The 20,114-nt window shown below is 37.6% G+C and overlaps 1 protein-coding gene across 1 annotated transcript in view; it reads right to left on the reverse strand.

Annotated features, from left to right (window-relative positions):
• The window catches only part of Prkg1 (protein kinase cGMP-dependent 1), a 1,132,342-nt gene that overhangs the window by 1,053,675 nt on the left and 58,553 nt on the right, over positions 1 to 20,114 (reverse strand). The gene's annotated exons all lie outside the window — the stretch shown is intronic.

A 20,114-nucleotide genomic window follows, 5' to 3' on the forward strand; every position in this document is an offset into this window, starting at 1 on the left:
AACCCCAAACGAATTTGGGCCGGAGAAGGCCTCTCAGCTGCTCCCTGGTCCCTCCCATTTGTGTGAGCATCAGTAGCGGAATGGTTCGCTAGAGGCCTGGCTTCTTCCATTTGCTGGATTTGGTGAAGTGGGTGGGGGCTTAAAACCACAGCGGAGTTCCAAAACATTCTTCCTACAACCGAACCATACCTTTTAAACGTTACTTCCGTGACAGCTCAGAAGCAGTTAATGAGAAGATTTTTGCCAAGTTTGGGGAAGAGGTAAAATCGACAAACGATGGGAAAACTACAGGAGCTGGAATTGCACTGTCTCCACCCACAATGCTAGCTCTCTACCCAACCACTTTGCTAGCCAGAACCACTCAGTGTGGGCTAAAATGCTAGCAAGAAGGTGGCATTTTCTCAGTGCAAGAATTGGTCTCTCATCTTGGGAACACTTCTTTAGAATCCCCAAAATATTTACCTAATGCTTACGTAAGTGCCTAATAGTTAACTTAAACCTCCACCAGTCGGTCCAAATCTATAGCTTCTTTTTTTTAAAATTAGGAACCTTTAACTTAGTATTCTTCCACACTCTGTGTGATAACTCCCAATAGTCTATCTACCCACCCTTTAACACTTAAACAGATAGAAAATACATTAAAACTAACTTGCAATACACAACTACTGCATGAAGTCTCAAATTAGTCAAGAACACAAACCTATCTTTAAAAAGGGAAAAAAAGTTGCTCGTTTATTTCCTTAAATACACAACATTTTATATCTAAACTAAGAAAGCTGGAAAGAGAAAGCCTACCAGCCACTAGGCACATTAACAAGCCTTTTCTTTTTCTCTTAATTTCTCTCTCTCTTGGTAGAGGTACAAATCAAAAGAGTGTGTAACCCTAAACATTTTCCACAAAGACTATGATCTAGTTCTCTCTACAGATGACGTCATGTGCATTCTTTCCAACCGGAAGCTTTGAAGTGCATTTGCTTCAGAATGCAATATAAAAAGCACACAGGTCACAAAATATTTTCAAAAGATAGCAGTAAATAATAGTTCTGCGTTACTGTTATTTCTCTTAAAAGTCAACTCGAGCAGAAGTCTGTGACTTTGTGGGACTGATTGCATCCTGAAACAGCTTCCTTTTGGGACAGTTTCCTCCTCTAGGACAAAAACTTCAGTTAACCTGTGGGAATTCTCAACTTCTCTGGGGAAATGTTTGATGGTATCAGATGGGTTATTTTTTCCTTATGGATTTATTCTTGGGCTCTACAAAGCCAGAAGTTTACATCTAAACATGTTATCACAAGCAACGGATAAGAGACGCTGTTTTTAGTCTCTCTTAAGACTTAAGTGAGGTTACTTTCAGTCTCCCAGAAGATGATACAAAACACACTGCTTGTGTCAAGCTTGTCTACAAGGAAGAGGAGGGAAGAAGAAAAGGAGTAAAATGATTGTCCACCTCACAAAGCTGTTTCCAACAGCACTTCAGCCATACATATTCAGGATTGTTAACAAAGTGGAGGTTTTTCAATATTAAACTGTACTTAAGTGAGAGATCTACTCACAAGCTACAGCATGTGTGCATGTTACAGTCTCATTCTCAAAATTCAAAAGGTTCTCCATGGTGGATCCACCCTTAAGAATCAGGGATCTGCTGCAACAAACACAAAGAAAGCAAAGGGTTGAATGGGCAGACTATGGCAAATGACTTCCACTGGGAAGGGGGCTCAAGGCCCTTTCAAATAAGAATAGGTTGTCATATTAGCCTATATTACAGAATGTTGAATTTCTTCCAAGAGCTTTATAACTGTCTGCAAAACTTAGAATTCTTGGATTTCTAATAAAGATATATATTACACATTTTGCACACTGATATGGGGTGCGGATGTACATACCATGGTGCACGTGTGATGGTCAAGGGATGAGCCACTCACAGATGTTATTTCTCTCCTTCCACCGTCCTGGGGGATTGACTCTGTTCCTCAGGCTTAGCACGACTCTTTACCCACTAAGACACTTGCCCTCAAGTAAACATTTTAAATAAGTTTTCAAACATGGTTTTGACTGGTTGTTTAGAGTATAAGGGATAAGGGTTTTGGTGGGAGTACCTTATTCTATTTATTCTTCTCTCATATATTACATCTCAGCTAGAGTTTCCCCTCCCTCCTCTCTTGTCAGTTCCCTCCTCCTCTCTGCCCCAGATCCACCCCTCCTTCATTTCCCTTAAGAATTCTTGACCGCTGCTGGAAATCAAATTTATTTGAAAAAAAAAAGATGCATTGAAATTATTTTTTAGTGGACAAATTATTTTTTCCTCTGCTTCTATAGTAAACTATTATATATATATATATATATATATATATATATATATATATATTTAAAATTATGTTCATGTGTTTGTGTGCCTGTCAATATGTATACAGGAAAGCAGGTATTCTCAGTGCTCAGAGGAAGCTGGCCAGTCCCTGGGAACTCAGGTAAATAACTGCTGAAAACTTAAACTGGGACTGGAACTCTGCTCCTCCAGAAGAGCAGTACAGGATCTCAGCCATTGCAGCTATCTCTCCAGCAGCATTCACAGCTGCTATGTAATTGATTGAATTAATGTAGAATTTCGAAGGAAAATCTACTTTCTCGTTAGGAAGTAGCTACCATTGATCTGGATGGAAGTAGCACTGAATGCCATTGGCTCTCTGGCTCAGAGGAGGCCTTGGTAGTAGACGACCACATATTTACCGTGATGCCATCCTGAAAGCAGTAGATTCCTACCCCCAAATTCCGCAGTAAGCTCAGAGACTGCCTTTGTCAGTCTTCATTTCTTTTAGCTTTACTAGGAGCAAAGCCAGACCAAATGATGACATACAGAACTTACTGTACTCTTCAGCTTTACCCCCAACTCTTGTGACTAGGAATGAATTTACCACACCTTCCTTATTTCAATCTTAGCATCCCTTAATGAAATAGTCAACAAAGTAGTTTCGTTATGATTGTGGCTATTTTATTTTTACGAATAAAGTGTGTTAGAGTCCTTCACTCACAGTGTGACTAGCTTCAAAAGAACTACGACAATTTTAAGTTCCCCATTGTTCATCCCGCTGGTGCTACAATTCCTGAAAGAGTATTGAGTTTGAAGTGTTCTTCTGATATTTCACATGGATACACCTTAAACAGGACAAGTAAAGTGTAGCTGACCCCTCTTGATGATGGAAGCCATCCCCTGCAGGAGACTGGGAGACAGCTAAGCCTAACAGGTACTGCTACAGCACTTGATATGCAGCTTACCATTGCTGACAGACATAAGCTTGCTTCCAGTTGCTGGTCATAATCAGCATAGCAATACAAAGGAATTTTCTTGAAGGTTTACGGCAGCTCTAAAAGCTGGACATTATTATCGGTATGTTTTATTAACAGTGTCTAAGAAATCTGAGGCACAAAATGACCATGGAGTGGATGGAAAAGCTGCATTCAAATCTTTTGAGATGGAACTCAAGGGCCCACCACTCATTGCAGACAGAACTTCCCAGCAGACCTGTAGTCTTGTTTCTGAATCCAGATAAGGGAGCGTACCAACAACATGCATTGACTCTGGCAAGTTATAAAGAAAAGATGATGTTTAGAAAACCCTCAAAGAACAAAATTAAGACGTTTTCAAATCTTCTCCTCAACTCTCAACTCTAGCAATATTTTGTCCTGCTTTAAGGCAACTAATTGATACCCATTTGCTTGGGGCTGGCCTGGTTTTAATACTAAAATTGTTTAGTATTGTCCCAGTTATTTAAGTAGGAGTCCTAAGTGGTCCTCGGTTGTGAGAAAACAAAGAAAATGTAAACCCTACTTAAATCAGAATTGTCAAACCTTTCTAACAGATATTTATAAATCTTGTTCCCAAAGTTACTGAGTAAAGCCAAGGAAGAGGATTAATGATAATATCCGCAGATAGAGGCACACTGAAAATCCACTTAGGCATTTGTTTATGTGAAAATGTTAAAGGCAATCATCTTATTTCCATGTAATAATAATCTCTTTTTTTTTTTTGCTTTTATAGAAACAATTAACATTGAGTTCTTATAAATGAAGCACAATAATTTGAGTACTTAATATTTTACTCACAGAATTAAATTAGCCTTATGATTGCATTTGGAGAGGGAGATTTGATTATAAATAATCTACATTTAGGGGCTAAGGAGATGTCTCTGAGGTGAAACTTCCAGAGGACATGAGTTCAATTTCCAGCATCTACGTAGTGAAGCACGATGACCTAATTAATGCCTTTGTCTGGCCTCCATGGATATCAGGCACACACACAGAACACATATATAAATACATACATACAACATACATACACACATTGCAACCAAACACATAAAATTAAATTAAAATTGAAATAAAATTTAAGTATACATTTAATGGTTATAAGCAACAACTCTAGTGTTGTAAAGTCATGTTGCTTCCATGGTAAGTTACCCGTGGAAAAGAAAAAAAAAATCATTGATGATAAAAACTTGTTTCAGCAAGTTGGAAAGCTACAGTGCAATGCACTGAAACTACTAATGTGTTGCGCCCTCAACACTGAAATGGTGTCGCGTCTTATGTTTGCTAAAGTGAATTCTCAGAGTCAGTGGCTCAAAATGGTGGTAAGTCATTGTTGGACCTTACGCTAAAACAGTCCTTGTGAAATCCAGGCGGCACTCATTAGTAAGTTGCCTGTTTCTGATGCTGGAATAAAAAGGTTTTAAGAAGAGAAAGGTGGTATTCTTCACAAATGTAAATTTTAAAAATCATGAACTATAATTTAAAAGGCTTTATTATGCCAGGCACATGCTTGCCATACGAGCACTTGGCAGATGAGACACAAGGATCTTGTGTTCAGGACTAACCTGGGCTACAATAGGGAAATGATCTCCAAAACATAGGCCTCATTCACAGAAATACTCTTTTGATATTTTTCAGGTTGTGTTTATTTTACTTTTTTTCTGCTGTCAAGTGGTTTTGCCTGCCTGTAATGTATGACTACCAGATACATTCACAATGGCCCCAGAGGTCAGAAAAGGGCATCAGATCCCTTGGAACTGGAGCACTGATGGTTGTGAATCATGGGTGGGAAGCTGAGAACCAAGAGGAAATCCTCTGCAAGAGCAGAATGTGCCCTAACCCTCCGAGCCTCCTCCCTTCTCACTGCACTTTAAGTCCCTCAGGGACACAGGAGCATTCAGCATGCAAGTATGTCCCATGAGCTACACTTTCTCCATTCTGTCCCAGAGGTTTTGACATATGAAACCCACAACATTTCCTAATCTAAGGCATCAAGATCTCCCACATAATATTCTAAAACATCTGCTGTTAGTCCTTAGTGGGCAGCGCACACGTGACTTCATAAGTGTCCTATCACTCTGCTGGAAAATGTGAACTTTAAATTGTGTGTTTCATTGAACGTCTCTGTGGGATTTAGTACTTTGTAAGTGCTGGTGACATTGGACTGTTTTATTCTTTAAACAAGAGTTTTTAGATGTTCAAATTATGACCGTAGAGGCCATTGCAAATGTGTTTAAAGTATTATAATTTTGAAAACTCTGAGGATACCTACAGTACTGATTTATTGTCCTTGAATCTCAAACAGTAACACATCAAGAATATGAAAACAAAGAGAAACTTCTTTGTTTTGCACTCACTGTCTGACATAACTCTAAATTATATCATGTTGCTGGGTAAACCAATTTTGTGAGTGGGTGATGATGGTGCATGCCTTTGACTCAGGAGGCAGAAGCAGGTGGGTCTTACGAGATCAAGGCCAGCCTGCTGTACAGAGTGAGTTCTAGGACAGCCAGGGCTACACACTCTGTGTGTAAACCCTATGTTGAAAAACCAAACCAAAACAAACAAAAACAACAAGAAAACATTTTTGTGTTTTGAATTTTTAAGAAAGCAGCTTTGGTATTATGTTACCTGGGAAAGCATAACTCTGTTGTTGGCATTTCCCCTTTTGACACTGCCTTCATTTTGGTTTAAATAGCCCCTACCAGCTGCTGGAACTGGCTATCCTTCTAGATATTTGGTCAGTCTAAGTTTAAAGAAAATTTACTTTTTGCTAGTGAGTCCTCTGCCATTTTTGAGGTGGGAAAGACTGAATATGCACAATAGGGAACAAAAAAGGCTGGCAAATTACTACTGGATCAGTAAGCATAATGACTGAATTAAACAGGAGAAGATTTGATGTCATGGTGGGAAAAGACTGGAAGAAGACAGGCTGCAGACAAAACATCCTTAGTAGGGAAATTCTCAGCTCCCTCCACTCTCAATAACTTCACAGGCAGGCAAGTGTCCCTTCACTTCAGATTAAGGAAACTTACATTGTGACTTTAATACAATCACCAGAGACGGATGTTCATGAACTCATTTTTCTATTGAGAAGCAAATGAAGGACAAAGCTGCTAAAAACAAATGAATGACATTCCATTTCAGAGCCAAGATAGGTTTCCTGATGTTTGTGAGAACATCACTCTTGGAACAAGATGGAAGCCCTGGGCTGTGCCATAAGATGGGCAAATTTGCAACATATCTTAACCAACTATAAAATTATCAGTTACCTTTCCTGACTACACATTTAGAAAATACTCAGTAATTTCTTCCGAGTCTAGTTTGAATCTTGAGAACTTAATTTTGGCAAAGCACAGACATTTAATCTGGCACATGAAGAATGCTTTAAATATCAGTGTCTCAGATGTAAAAGACAAATGTGTAAACGTCTACTAAAGCCAGGGTTGGAAACATGGCCCACTTATTAAAGTGCTTTTCAGACAAACATGGAGATATGAGTTTGGATCACTAGAATCTCTCTCAAGTGCCATGCAAAGCTGTGGAGGCCACTCACTCCTTCCTGGGAAGTGGGGACAGGAAGATTCATAGAACTTGCTATCCAATTGGTCTTGCACCCTCTTTACTAAATCTGTGAGTCTTGGGTTCAGTGAGACAGAGTGCCTTTAAAAATAAGGTAGAGAGAAATAGAGGCCTTCACCTGTGGGTGGGGACACCTTGGGAAGGGACAAACTACCCTTTCATAGGGGTCCCCTAAGACCATGAGAATACGTGGATATTTACATTATGATTCATAACAGTAGCAAAATAACAGTTATGAAATAACACCAAAAATAATTTTATGGCTGGGGGTCATGAGGAACTGTAATAAAGGGTCACAGTATTAGGAAGGTTGAGAACCACTGTAATAGAGGAAGACGCTCCTCAGATTCTAGCCTCCACATGCAAGCACATGCACCCACACACAAATGTGCACGCACCTATATACATGGTCAGGTTCCCTCCCACACAAAGAATACCCCCAAACAACTGTATGTACTGCCTAGCTTCAATATGCCCAAAGAATAAATACCAAATCAAGACTTTTACACTCTTATATATTTTTGCACTATATTCAGTGTCTGTCTTGGATCATTTCATGATGTAAGACTGTTTCCCTCAAAGATCAGACTTAGGAAGTTAATGTGGAAAATTCATACACGTTTTCCATACAGAACATAAAGCAGGCAAAATTCAATCTTCCTTGGGCACACATCAGTATTGATGCCCCACCTGTTGTAAGTGGAAACACTGACAGGGATAGCTTCAAAACATTTTACTCAGGGAATGAATGATAAAAGTAAGCGCTGCTTGCTAGTCAAGTGAAGAACTGGGAGAAATGTGTGTATTTTCAATTCTCCACCGGTAAGAACATTCCTTGCTTTACACAGCAATTTGCATTTCTAGTTTTTTTCTGTAAATGTCATGATTTAAGTTTTTGCTACATAAAATTCAATTGTGCACATTACTGCATTTGCTTATTCGGTCTGTTAATGAAATTCCACTCTTCCTTTGCCTTGTCTGTTAGTGGGCATCTATGTTGGTTCCATTCCCTGGCTCTCGTGAAAATACACCTAGACACATGGATGTTCAAGTGTCTGTATGCTATGTCGATTTACAATACTTTGAATATATACTGAGTTGGTAGTATAGCTGGGCCACGTGATATTTATATTCCAAGGTTTTTTTTTTTTTTTTTTTTTTTTTTTTTTTTTGAGAACGCTTATGTATTTTCACAGTGATCACCAACAGTAATTAGGTATCACTTTTTCTCCATATGCCAGGATTTCTTGTTATTTCCTTTGTTTCCTTTGTTTTATGATAGCCTTTCTGACTGGCATAAGAAAGAATCTTCAGACAGTTTGATTTGCATTTTTCTGATGCCTAAGGATGTTGACAGTTTAAAGTACATTTATATGTCTTCTTTTGTGATTTATCTGTGTGCTCACAAGCGTTATTTATTGACTGGGTTTTGGTGTGAGGATGCTTTTGTAGTTCTTCATACAGATCCTAGATATCCATCTGTCTAGTGTGTAGTTGGCAGTGACTTTTTCCTATTCTGTCCATGCTCCCTTCTCTCTGTGATTGTTTGCTCGGCTGCTCAGAAGCCTTTTAATTTCTTACAACTCCATTTGTGAAGTCATGGGATTATCTGTAGTCTGCAGTGTTGGTAAAGTGATACTGATCTTTTCCTTGGCCTTTCTGGCATTACCACACACAGAGGTGTAATGCGGTTCACATGAAAATCCTACCTTACGTCTCTCAGTAACTGAAAGTTGTTTGGGACAATTTAGAGTACTTCAATTCGTGATAGAAAATAAAATATAGTTTAAAAAGCCTTTGGGATGTCTCCTTAGTTCTCTAAACCTGAGAGCTTTGTGTGGCTCCAGTGATAAGAAAGATGCTGTGTATGTCCATACCTGTGTCCTAGAGTGTGCCCGGCAGCACACCCACCACACGTGGAGGAAAAAAATAACCTCTTGGTTGACAAAGGAGGCAGGTGAATACAAATTTTGTCTACTTCGCCCTCTTGGGCAAAGATATTTAAAGATAGTAGCCATCCCTGTAGGTATGATATGGCTATGTATTCAGATACCAGCTTTTGTTGTGTAAACCTTGCCTCCCAAGTTCTCCCTGATTGGTTATAAACTTGCTGACAGCCTGTAGCTGGGCAGAAGAGAGGAAGGCAGAGCTTCAGTTCCAGGCCTGGGGTCTGAGGTAGAGACCAGGAGGAGAGGAAGGAAGAAGAAGGAAGAGGATGCCATGGGGTGGCGTGATGATGAATGCATGGCTTTGAGGGTTGGCCTGATGGAGTAGAAGCAGCCAAGGTTGAACATGGCAAGTGATCTTTCAGGGATCACCACAGGGAAGTAGACAAAATAGCATAAAGGGTTAATATCTGCCCAGCTCTATTTAAGACTATAATGAATCTAAATGTTTCTGTGTCTTTTATCTGGGATCAGTATGTTCTAAAGTGAGGTGGAAACCCCTATATGCTTAAGGCTAAAAGGAGGTGAAGTAAATTTGTTTCAAATTGATATGAATTGAACTGTAGCACCCTACTCATAGAACTCAAATGCTGTGACTTGTTTGAGTCCCTGCAATCATATGATGGTTTGTGGATCACTGATATTTTTTAAAGAATAATAATTTTAAATATATGAAAATGATATTCAAAATGATATACCAAACTGAAAGCAGAAAAAGGATATTCCAGATCTAATGTGAAGTATCCCAGCTCCTATTCCTACTAATTTAGCTGTGTAATGATTTTATTTATAACTAAACTTCCCTACAATGAAGTCTGTATAAGTTTTCTTATAATAAAGTCTGTAAAATTTAAATAGTTTTTCAAAGTTTATTGGATTCCTCTGGTTTCCTAATATTCAAACATCTAAAGGAAAGCCAGACAACGTAATAGACACTCTAAGTATCCTCTAGTTGTGAGATTTCTCGTGGCTTTTCTGTGCACATCTCAGTATCTGGGATCAGAACATGAAGTCCTGATCCCACCAACACTACTTCCAGGTAGCAACATCTCCTCCTACAGCCACAATTTAGCCAGTAAGTAACCAGAACTAATGTCATCAGAGAAAATCAGGAGCATATTACTCTGACTGCATTTAAGCCGTCTTCAAATTCCATCCCTTTAAAATGATGCTCTGTTGAGAATACATTTGAGGGGAAATTACCATGGCCTTAAAATCAAGAGAGTAGGAACTGGTTAATAGTTAATTATATACACCTTATATTGACCCTTTTTAGTCTTCAAGTTATTAAACACCACCCAATTTCATCTTAACAATTCTGTGGGTTTTCTTTTCTTTTTCATGGTGATTCTCTTCCCTCCTGAGGAACTCCTTCCCTACCTCTTTTCCCTTCAAATCCAGCCTCAGCCACCACCTGCCATCTTTGAGTCAGTAACCTGATAATTCCTTTCTTCAGTTCTCCCTCTAGAGAGCTCTCTTTCTCCTAACCCTCCTTAGCCACTACATAGCATATAGATATTTGCTAAGTAAGTATCTTCCCCTATTAAATAAGTAACTTCCCTCATTAGACTGCAAATTTCTGAAAACAATGATTTCTACCTATTTTGTTTGCCAACATCTAGCATGAGAAAATCCTAACTATGTATTTCTGGTTGCACTGAGAAAAGAAAGAGAGGAGTAAATGAATGAAAGTAATGCCATCTATCAAGAAATCTGGATAAAGCGGCTGAATGGTGAAATGTATGATAAGTAATGTATATCAAAAGCTTAGTGTAAGCCCTTCTGTATGTAATAAATCACATATATCACAGATATTAGGGTCTTAGTTTAATAATGTGTTTCTTTTTTTTTTTAGATTAAAAAGCCCAGACATTACTTGTTGAACAACAGAACTCTTTGCTTAAGATGCATGCAGAACTCTGGTTTCTCCGGCCACCTTAAAAATTTCCCAGAAAGTAATGTTGCTTGCTATTCAGATTACAGCAAGAAGAACAACTCTCTACCACACTCGATCATTAGGATCTCATATTTCTTCTTAGGCTAATGGCATGCTGCCTCCATGGTCTACTGTTGCCTGCACAGCATAGCCATTGAGCAATACCAACCATATTTCTCCTACAGTACCACCTTCTCCTTCCAAAGACAGTCTAGGGATCGGCCTTTTTGGAGTAGTCTTTCTTGCTATATACTTCTTCCCAAAACCTACTACATAATATCAGACCATTTCAGAAGCTGGGAGTTCCAATTAACAGACAAGTTACCTCAGCGATCAGTAACCAATCCATGTGTCCCATGGACTCACTTCATTTTTAACATTTTTGGAAGCACAGAATGAAGAAAGATTCAAGACAAACTTACATACTAGAAACAAATGTATCTCTTCAAGAATTTTGTGTTGCCCATTTTTTTTAATATGGGGCATAGTGGAGGGGAAGCTGGAAGGAGTATATGGAGGGAAAACTGTGGTCAGGATGTATTATGTAAGAGAAGAATCTATTTTCAATAAGAAGAAAAAATATGCATCTCCGTTTCCCACTGATACAGCATGGCATGTGCCACCTCAATTTGTGGCCTTTCTCTGCTTCTTAACTCGTGATTTTTCTCTGTATAACATCAGATTTGTTCCTTCCAATCAAATAGCTATCTTAATGCCACAATCAACTGAACAGTAATGCTTTTCAGTGTTTGTGGCAATGCCAAAGCTATACCATTGTATTAAAGAGCCATTCAATTTAACCAAAGAACAATCCTATGCTTGTCAATATTAAAACACAGTATTTCTTAGGTTAAAAGTTTTCCGTTCATTTTTAAAAGTGAAGAAAAGGCTTATAAAATTCTTTAACTTTATTAGACTTGAATATAGGGTTTATGGGGGAAAACGACTTTTGTCAATCATAAAAAGATAAATAAACCAAGTGTAAGCTTTTCCTATAAGAAAAATGAGAATCTTGTCTATAAGAGATAAACCTGGATGCAAGCTTTAAAGGCTTTGCCACTTGAATCCCACATGTTGCTATAAATGAAATTTAAGATACAAATGTGTATGTTTGCCTTAGTGTCTAAATGGATATTTCAAATTTTGACTTGCAAGTGGAAGAAACTTCTGACTCACTAAGAAAACTTGAGTGGTAATACATAGTTGGATGTAAGACTATCTTGGTATCATATCCTTTACCTGAGGACGCTTTTGACTGAAGCAGCTTTCAATGTGCATATTCTTTCTAAAAGCAACATTTGAAAAAAGAAAAAGATACATATGAATGGTAGTAGTTAGTTGCTATGAAAAAAATCTTATGGATCTATAAAATCAATTCCTGTACAGAAAATACACTATGCTTTTTAATTATTTTTCTATTCTTGTTAAAATATGCCATTTTTATAAGTACGAAATTAAAGCATTACAGGATTTTAAAATGTACATTTATTTGCACAATTCATCTTTATAAATGCATTTCCTTCCATAAACAATATTTAGCAAACAGTACATTCTTCACATTTTTGTTAGCCATTAAGCTACTAATTTCTAAAGGCCAAAATACAGAACTAAAGGTCCAATTGCACCCTCTACTGTCCAAATTTTCTATACCACATCAAGCAAAGCTCTGCATGTTTGTTGAACATCTTCAATGCAGTAATAGACAAATCACATCACTTTCCTTTTGGCAATAACTGGGGTATGCTTAAAAGCATAAAATATAGTTCCTAAATTTTCTTCAGTGATACAATAAAAATGTCATTTATATAATTAGCTGTGTAAAACTTTTTTTTTTTTTTTTTTTTTAATGACTGGTCGATTTCACATGAAGCACTGGTTATCTTACAGCCTTACTGATGACATCACCTTCTAAATATTAATCCAAACAAGAAGAGGTCTCAGTTCATCCAGGCCAAAAACTGAAACGTATCTGTAATACCAAGTTTAATAACATTAAATAGGTGCTCTCTCATATTTCACAGGGACATTTTAGAAGTTGGGATTGTAGTTCTTCCCATTATTCTCAATATTTAAAATATCCAAATCAAAGGTAATAGTCAGTTTATATTTTTTTCTTAAGCCTGTCTCTGATTTTCATTAGAGCCTTTTTATTCAAAATCAATTATGGTTCTGATTATCTTATCAAGTTTTTTTTCTAGTAATGGGCTTATGTTAATCTATCTCTCCACCAAGGAAAATCAAAAGATGTACAATGAATTTTAAAAAGCAAGGCACTGGGATACTTGAAAATAGCAAAGCATTGAGGGGTGATAGCACAAAGAAGGGGGGGCTCTGAATGGTGAGGTAAGCATGCAGAGTTTCCCTTGGGTACCATCCACCCATTACAATCACTCAGAAAACTAGACATCACTGCATATACACACTGCATATACACACTGCCATCTGAAACCTGAGATGCTCAGCACAATCCCTAAAAGTCTCATGGACCTAGAGGGACAAATGATAGCTCAAAGCACCAAAGGGTCAAGAGCCACGAAGCTCAGATGTTAACCCCTACATGCATCATCCAAGATAGAATTTGTATGTAAGGAACAGGAAGATCTGGAGTTAAAAGCAAGGTGGGTGTGAATCAAATATAAACCCAAGATAGCTGGTGTGACTCTGCTGCTACAATTATTATATTTCAGAATAATAATTGAACTGATTTAATGGGACATAATTATAATTACATATCAGATAGACTGGATAACAGCCTCAAACCGTAAAGCAAAATGTTGTCATATTAATAATGGTCAGAAACATCTATCATCTCATTAGATTGCAATTCAACTCTTGGAATAAGTGATGGGTCTAACAGGCAGAAGAGTAATCAGATGATTCAAACCATATAAAAATAGATGATCCAACCTAAACATGACTGCAGCCCCAACTAGTAAAGTGTACCACGTTCTACATAGTATGTAGTCAATATCTATTGAAAATGGTCATGTACTAAACCATAAAACAAGTATCAACAAACATTAAAGTTTGAAGTAATGTAGAAGAATTAAACTGTAAACAAGTTTATCTAAGTGGACACAAAATAATACACAAAGTTCATTCATGATTTCAGAATCTTTAAAGATTGGATCGTTAAGAAAGATAAGTGATAGAAACACACATACCAATCTGATACCAAAATAAATAAATAAACAAACAAACAACTTACACCTTGTGGTTAAAATGTGTGATTTCTCCTACAACTTTGGCTTCACAAGAAAAAATAGATTCCCATAATACCATTTCTATTCACCATTTTAAAAGGTTCTGGACCTCAATACAAGATAAGAAATATAGACAATGCTTTAGTTGTATACCCAGAACTATAAGTAAATCGTTAAGTGAATTTGTTTGACAAGGAGAGTATATGCAAAGCTAATACTTTAAAGATTTTAAATTATATTTCTGTACCAAGACCAAGCCAGCAGCAGTAGTGGTGTGCTGAGAAACAAGCCCATCAATACATTAGCACCCTGAGCTATGCATACACATGCCATTTGATCTACAACTAATGTGATACTATATAAATAAAGTCTTGTCGATAAACAGTGCTTCATCAACTAAATATATAGACTTAAAGAAATAAATCCTGGGTCCTTCATGTCATCTGCAAAATTCAATTCATATGAATTATAGATCTCATGTATATAAATATAAAAGATAAATGAGTAAATCTTCTGAGGCACAAGAGAGGAGAGTGTATCCACTGCCTCCGATTGGGTAAGGACATCGAAAGCAAGAAACAAAAAGCAACATTTGTCTTAAGGGGGAAAATCAGTCCAATGAACCACATAAGATTCTTATAAAAACAGACAGTTGGGATGGTTGTACATCATTATACACAGGACATCTAACGACAAGATAAAGTTTATTGTACCCTATGGACTTGAGGTCCTGAGAATATATCACTGTAGTACCATGTTGATGGAAATGTTGGTATTATGGGAGACTTGATTATATGCAACCAGAAGGCATGAGAGAAATCTCTGTAACTTCTAGTTAACTTTTCTTTGAATTCAAAACTGCTCTACAAATAATGTCTGTTTTGAAAGATAACAAAGCACATCATTGACAGTAATAACAGGAGTCAAAATGCAAAGTTCAAGGTAGGAAAAAATAATTTTACGTATGTTCGATCTGCAAAAGGCTCATTACACAGAAAATACATATGGAAATACCCAGACTCAGAACTAAGGCAATCTTGTAGATCAGTCATCATAATACTTGAATAGATATTTCATAAAAGACAAAACTCAGTCTGGAAACATAAGAAAAATGATTTATTCCCCTAATCATTGCAGAAATGTAAGCTAAACTCACAATTTACATACCAAAATGGCTAACAATGAAGAGCTCACAGCAAGTACTGGATTATTATTATTAACTTTGGGACTGCATGCCAACAAGAATGACTAGAATAACGCCTTGAGAAATCTTAGGAGGCAATGTATACTTAAATTTAGTTCGTAGAAATCTTGTACTCTACAAACTCAAATCCAAAGAATATACTAAAGAAAATTACAAATCCGTTGTCACCAAAAGAAGTGTGCAAACATGGGTGAAGCAGAATGCTTCATAATATCCTCAATTGAGAATAACACAAATGTCTGTCAACATGAGAACCGACACATGTCTATACACCATAGGATGCCAACGACAAGACACGTAAGTGGATATTGCCATAAGCAATGATAGGGACAAACTCACAAACAAGACTCAGTGAAATAAGCTAAATATGAATGAACCCATACTGCATGGATAAAGCAAACCGATGACCAAAACACTATAATGAGTTGAAAAGCAAAATAGCACTAGAACATGGTAAAAGAGCCTCTGAGTACTGCCGAAGTTCTGCTTCTTAATCCAAGTGTTGGCAATAGTTAAACATAATTCAATTTTCCACCTCGTGACTTTTTATTAGATATCTTATAGTTTACTAAAAAAAAAAAAACCTTAAAAGCCTGGTTTATTGAGTGACAATTGTCAAAATTATTAAATATTATTTTTCACAGCAACAAATTTTATAGACCTTTCATAAAGATTAAAAGCCCCAAGACCCATCTACTATCAAATATTTACTCTGCATAACTAACTGTGAGGTTTTAAAAATAAAAAATTAATTAAGCATTTAGCATACACTCAAGATAATATAGAATTCAGATAGTTTGTGATGTCTGCACACTGACATGTATGTGTCTACTCTATATATCAAAATAATCTTGGTTCATTATATTTTAAATGTTTTAACAAAAAAATTACTAAATTTTCATAATGTGGGTATAATCATCATTTTTTTTCTTCAAATGAGAAAGGAAAAAAGTTGATCCAAATGAATTTTAAAACTGGAGTAAAATGGAAAAAAAGGTTCCACTTGGCTTCACTGAAAAAAAGATAAAGCAAGATCTGGGCTTGCAAAGGAGAAAGATATTTTAGAGAGTTTACAAGAGTAGTAAAAAAAAAAAAGAAAGAAAGAAAGGTGTGCCATGAGCAAAGCAGGCATGATGTTAGAAGCCCTTTTTCCTTCTTTTTTTTAAAACTAATCATTTTATTTGTTTACATTTCAAATGATATCCCCCTTCCCAGTTTCCCCTCCACAACCTCCCCATCTTTTCCCCCTTCACTTTGCCTGTATGAGGGTGCTCCTCCACCCACTCACCCACTCCTACCTCACCTCTCTAGCATCCCCCTACCCTATGCTGGAGCAACAAGCCTCCACAGGACCAAGGGCCTCCCATACCATTGATGTCAAACAAGGTAATCCTCTGCTATCTATGCGTCTGGAGTCATGGATCCCTCACTGTACACTAGTTGGTTGGTGGTTTGGTCCCTGGGAACTCTGGGTGTCTGGTTAGCTGATAATGTTGTTTTTCCTATGGAGTTTCAATCTCCTTCAGCTCCTTCAGTCCTTCCCCTAGCTCTTCCACTGGGGTCCCCAGGTTCAGTCTGATGGTTGGCTGTGAGTATCTGCATCTGTCTTAGTCAGGAGCTGGCAGAGCCTTTCAGGGGACAGTCATACCAGGGTCCTGTCAGCAAGCATAGAAGTTCATTTTGACAAGAACATGAGAGCAGAGAAGAAATGGATCGAACTTGGAAGACAGAAGTGCTGGCATAGCAAACTGACTGTCACAGACCATGTACAACCAATTGTGGGATGGCTGCTAAATTCTGAAGAGAAGCACCATGATCAAAGAAGTGTTTCAGGAAAATTAATCCCTGGCACAGTGCTAAATGAACTGGAGATTACAGAGTGGAGTCAAAGACAGGTCAGGAAGAGGTTGAAGTACTGAATGTGTAATCAAGCTATGAGATTGGGGTAGAAAAGAGAAAAACATAGCCAAAGATAACTCTTGAGAATATGCACTCCTCAGTATCAACTTTAATTGCTCCTGCAAGTAAATAAGTATTCTTAAGTAATCATTTTTTGCAAACTGCTGTGTATGTGAAACATAAACAGAGCTCGAGCACCTGGATCCTCTGCAGCTTTTAAAGTCATCTCTTCCTGATAAGAATCAGTCCTTGGCTCCTCTTCCCATTACATCCTGCCTAGCCTGGCTGGACAACTGTTGTATCAGCTCTATAGACTGTCTCAGCACTCCAGACTCTGGGCATTTCCTTCCATCCTACAAGAAGCCATGCTAAGTAAAGGGCACTGTAGGTGCTAACTATCTGGTGTATGAGCTGGTGTCAGGCTTCATATCTAACCAGCTTTTCAGTAAAGGGCTTTTTCTGTTGACCCTGATGTGGTACAGAATTAAATGGAAAGGAAAGGAAGAAGCTAAAGAGGACATGGGAGTGAAATTGTCAAGATGAGATTGGAAATGTGATGGAGAGAGGAAAGTAGCAGTTTTAGTGTGGAAAAAGCAAGGGAAAATAAAATTTGTAAGTCACCCCCTTTGGAAGGTTTTGAAAATATACACAGAGTATTCTTAATAACTTCTTAGCTGTTGATTATGGTACATGCGACAGCCTGAAAGAACCACAATAGCAAATGTGGTGATTTGAATGAGATTGGCTCCCAGAGGTTCATGTGTTTGAATGTTCAGCCCCTAGTTAGTAGAACTGTATTAGAAGGATTAGGAGGTGGGGCCTTGTTAGAGAAGGTGTGTCGGTGGGAGGGAGTTTTTGAGGTTTCAAAAACCCATGCCAGGTCCAGTCTTTCTTTGTCTGTGGATCAGGCAAAGAATGTAAAGCTCTCCTCTACTGCTCAAGCACCATGACTGTCTGCTTCCCTCCATGATCACTGACTGACACTTTAAAACTTTGAGCAATGTTCTCTTTTATAAGAGTTCCCTTGGTCACTGTGTCTCTTCACAGCAATAGGGCAGTGAATATGAAGACAGCTTAATGGAAAAAAGGGGAGCCATTAGCTGCATTTCAAATCAATTCCCCCCTAGGAACCCTGGGAAGCTTCCAACCCTGATTTTGAAAAGCAGTTTAGGCAGAAAATGTGGAGAGAAAAGACTTCAGAAAGCACAGGCCAACCGCAGTCCAGAGGACTAATGAAGCATCAGTACCAGTTAATGCCCTTGGGTGATGGGGTGATGAGGTGATGGGGTGATGGAGGTTGCTTCTGAGATCCTCCTAAATTAGAAAGGCAGGACCATGAGACATCACACTTGCAGAGCTGTACGTAGGTGAATGTATGACACTCATCAAACTACATTATGATCTAAGATGCCAAGAGAAATGAAGGAAATAAATAAATCATAATTGTAATTTTAATTGCAGTATCATATTTATCAAATGCTTGTCAATATATTATACTCTGTTATATCTATGAATGTAAAATATTGTCCCAACTGCTCTGTAGAGATGATCTCAAGTCCCGTGTATTTGTGAACTTGTCAATTCTGATGATATTCTCATTTGGAAGGTGAGAAAAGTGAGAAGTACAATATTTAAGTGACTTGCTGAAGGCCATGTAGGTAGTAAATTCAAATCTTGGACCTCAAACCTAGGGATGCGTAACTCCAGAGCATTGCCATCCATCACTATGGTATGATGCTCCAGAGGTCCAGTAACCAAATGGTTGCAGCATGGAGTAGAATGAAATATCAGTGTCTACTTGGAGCACATTGACATACCTATCAGCCAATTGTAGACTTTTATGTTTCCATCGATGCTAAACAATCATTTTCTAAGGATCTTATATACATGTAAAGTTATAATGCCAATCACTGCAATGTAGATTTAGCTTCATTCTTAAGTACTCCAAATGTCTGGAGCTAGCACTCTTAGATTATGAAATCTATTTCATGACATGAATTAGCTAATACACACACACACACACACACACACACACACACACACACACACACACACATATATATATATATATATATATATATATATATATATACACATATATATTTAACATTAAGTTGGGAGTTATAATCACTTTAAGGAGCTTATTTTACTTTTTATTTTTATACTTCTAGTTTTATGTCTTTTTAAACTTTTATTTTTCTGAGATTCTTATATAATTACATCATTTACTTCCTTTCCTCTTTTTCTTTCAAGCCATTCCATATGCCTCTTCTAGCTCTCATATTCATGGCCTCTTCCTTTATTAATTGTTACGTGTGTGTGTGTGTGTGTGTGTGTGTGTGTGTATGAGTATGTATATATTATGTTCCTAAATATAAACTTCTCAGTCTGTATAATGTTACATAACTGTATGTTTTCAGGGCTGATAATTTGGTGATGAATAACCAATTTGTGTGCTATTCTCTAAGGAAGACTCTTTCTTCTACTCTCAGAATTCCTTGGTTGTCTATACTTCTATTTGTAAAGTTGGGGCCCCATGGGGTTTCTCCTGTACAGCTCAGCATGCCTATTGTTGCTGTCCTTATTCAGATATGTCTAGAGGTCATGTTGGTGAGCTTTCATGAGTGTAACTTCTGACACTATGAGGAAACACAATTTCACAGCAAACTCCTTGATCTTCTGGCTCTTAATTTCTGCTGCCTCTTCTACATTGTTCCCTGGGCCTTAGGTGCTGAAGTATTTTGCAAATATACCCACTGGGACTGGGCTCCACAACTCTGCATTTTGATTGGTTGTGGGTTTCTCTAGTGATCTCTTTCTGTTGCAAAGAGAAGTTTTCGTCTGAGAAATGATGAGAGGTGAGGACTACACTTATCTGTAATGTAATGGTTTGTTGTAGCGTATTAGCCTATCAGCATAAATATTTAGCATATAGTTAGGGATTATTTTGGTTTAGTAAAGTAGTAATTGTACATTTTTCTCCAAGATCCATGACTGCACTAGCCCAGGGTAGTTGGCTAGGTTTTCAATACCAGGCATAATTT

Source organism: Arvicanthis niloticus, chromosome 1, assembly GCF_011762505.2.
Source record: "Arvicanthis niloticus isolate mArvNil1 chromosome 1, mArvNil1.pat.X, whole genome shotgun sequence".
NCBI lineage: Eukaryota > Metazoa > Chordata > Mammalia > Rodentia > Muridae > Arvicanthis > Arvicanthis niloticus.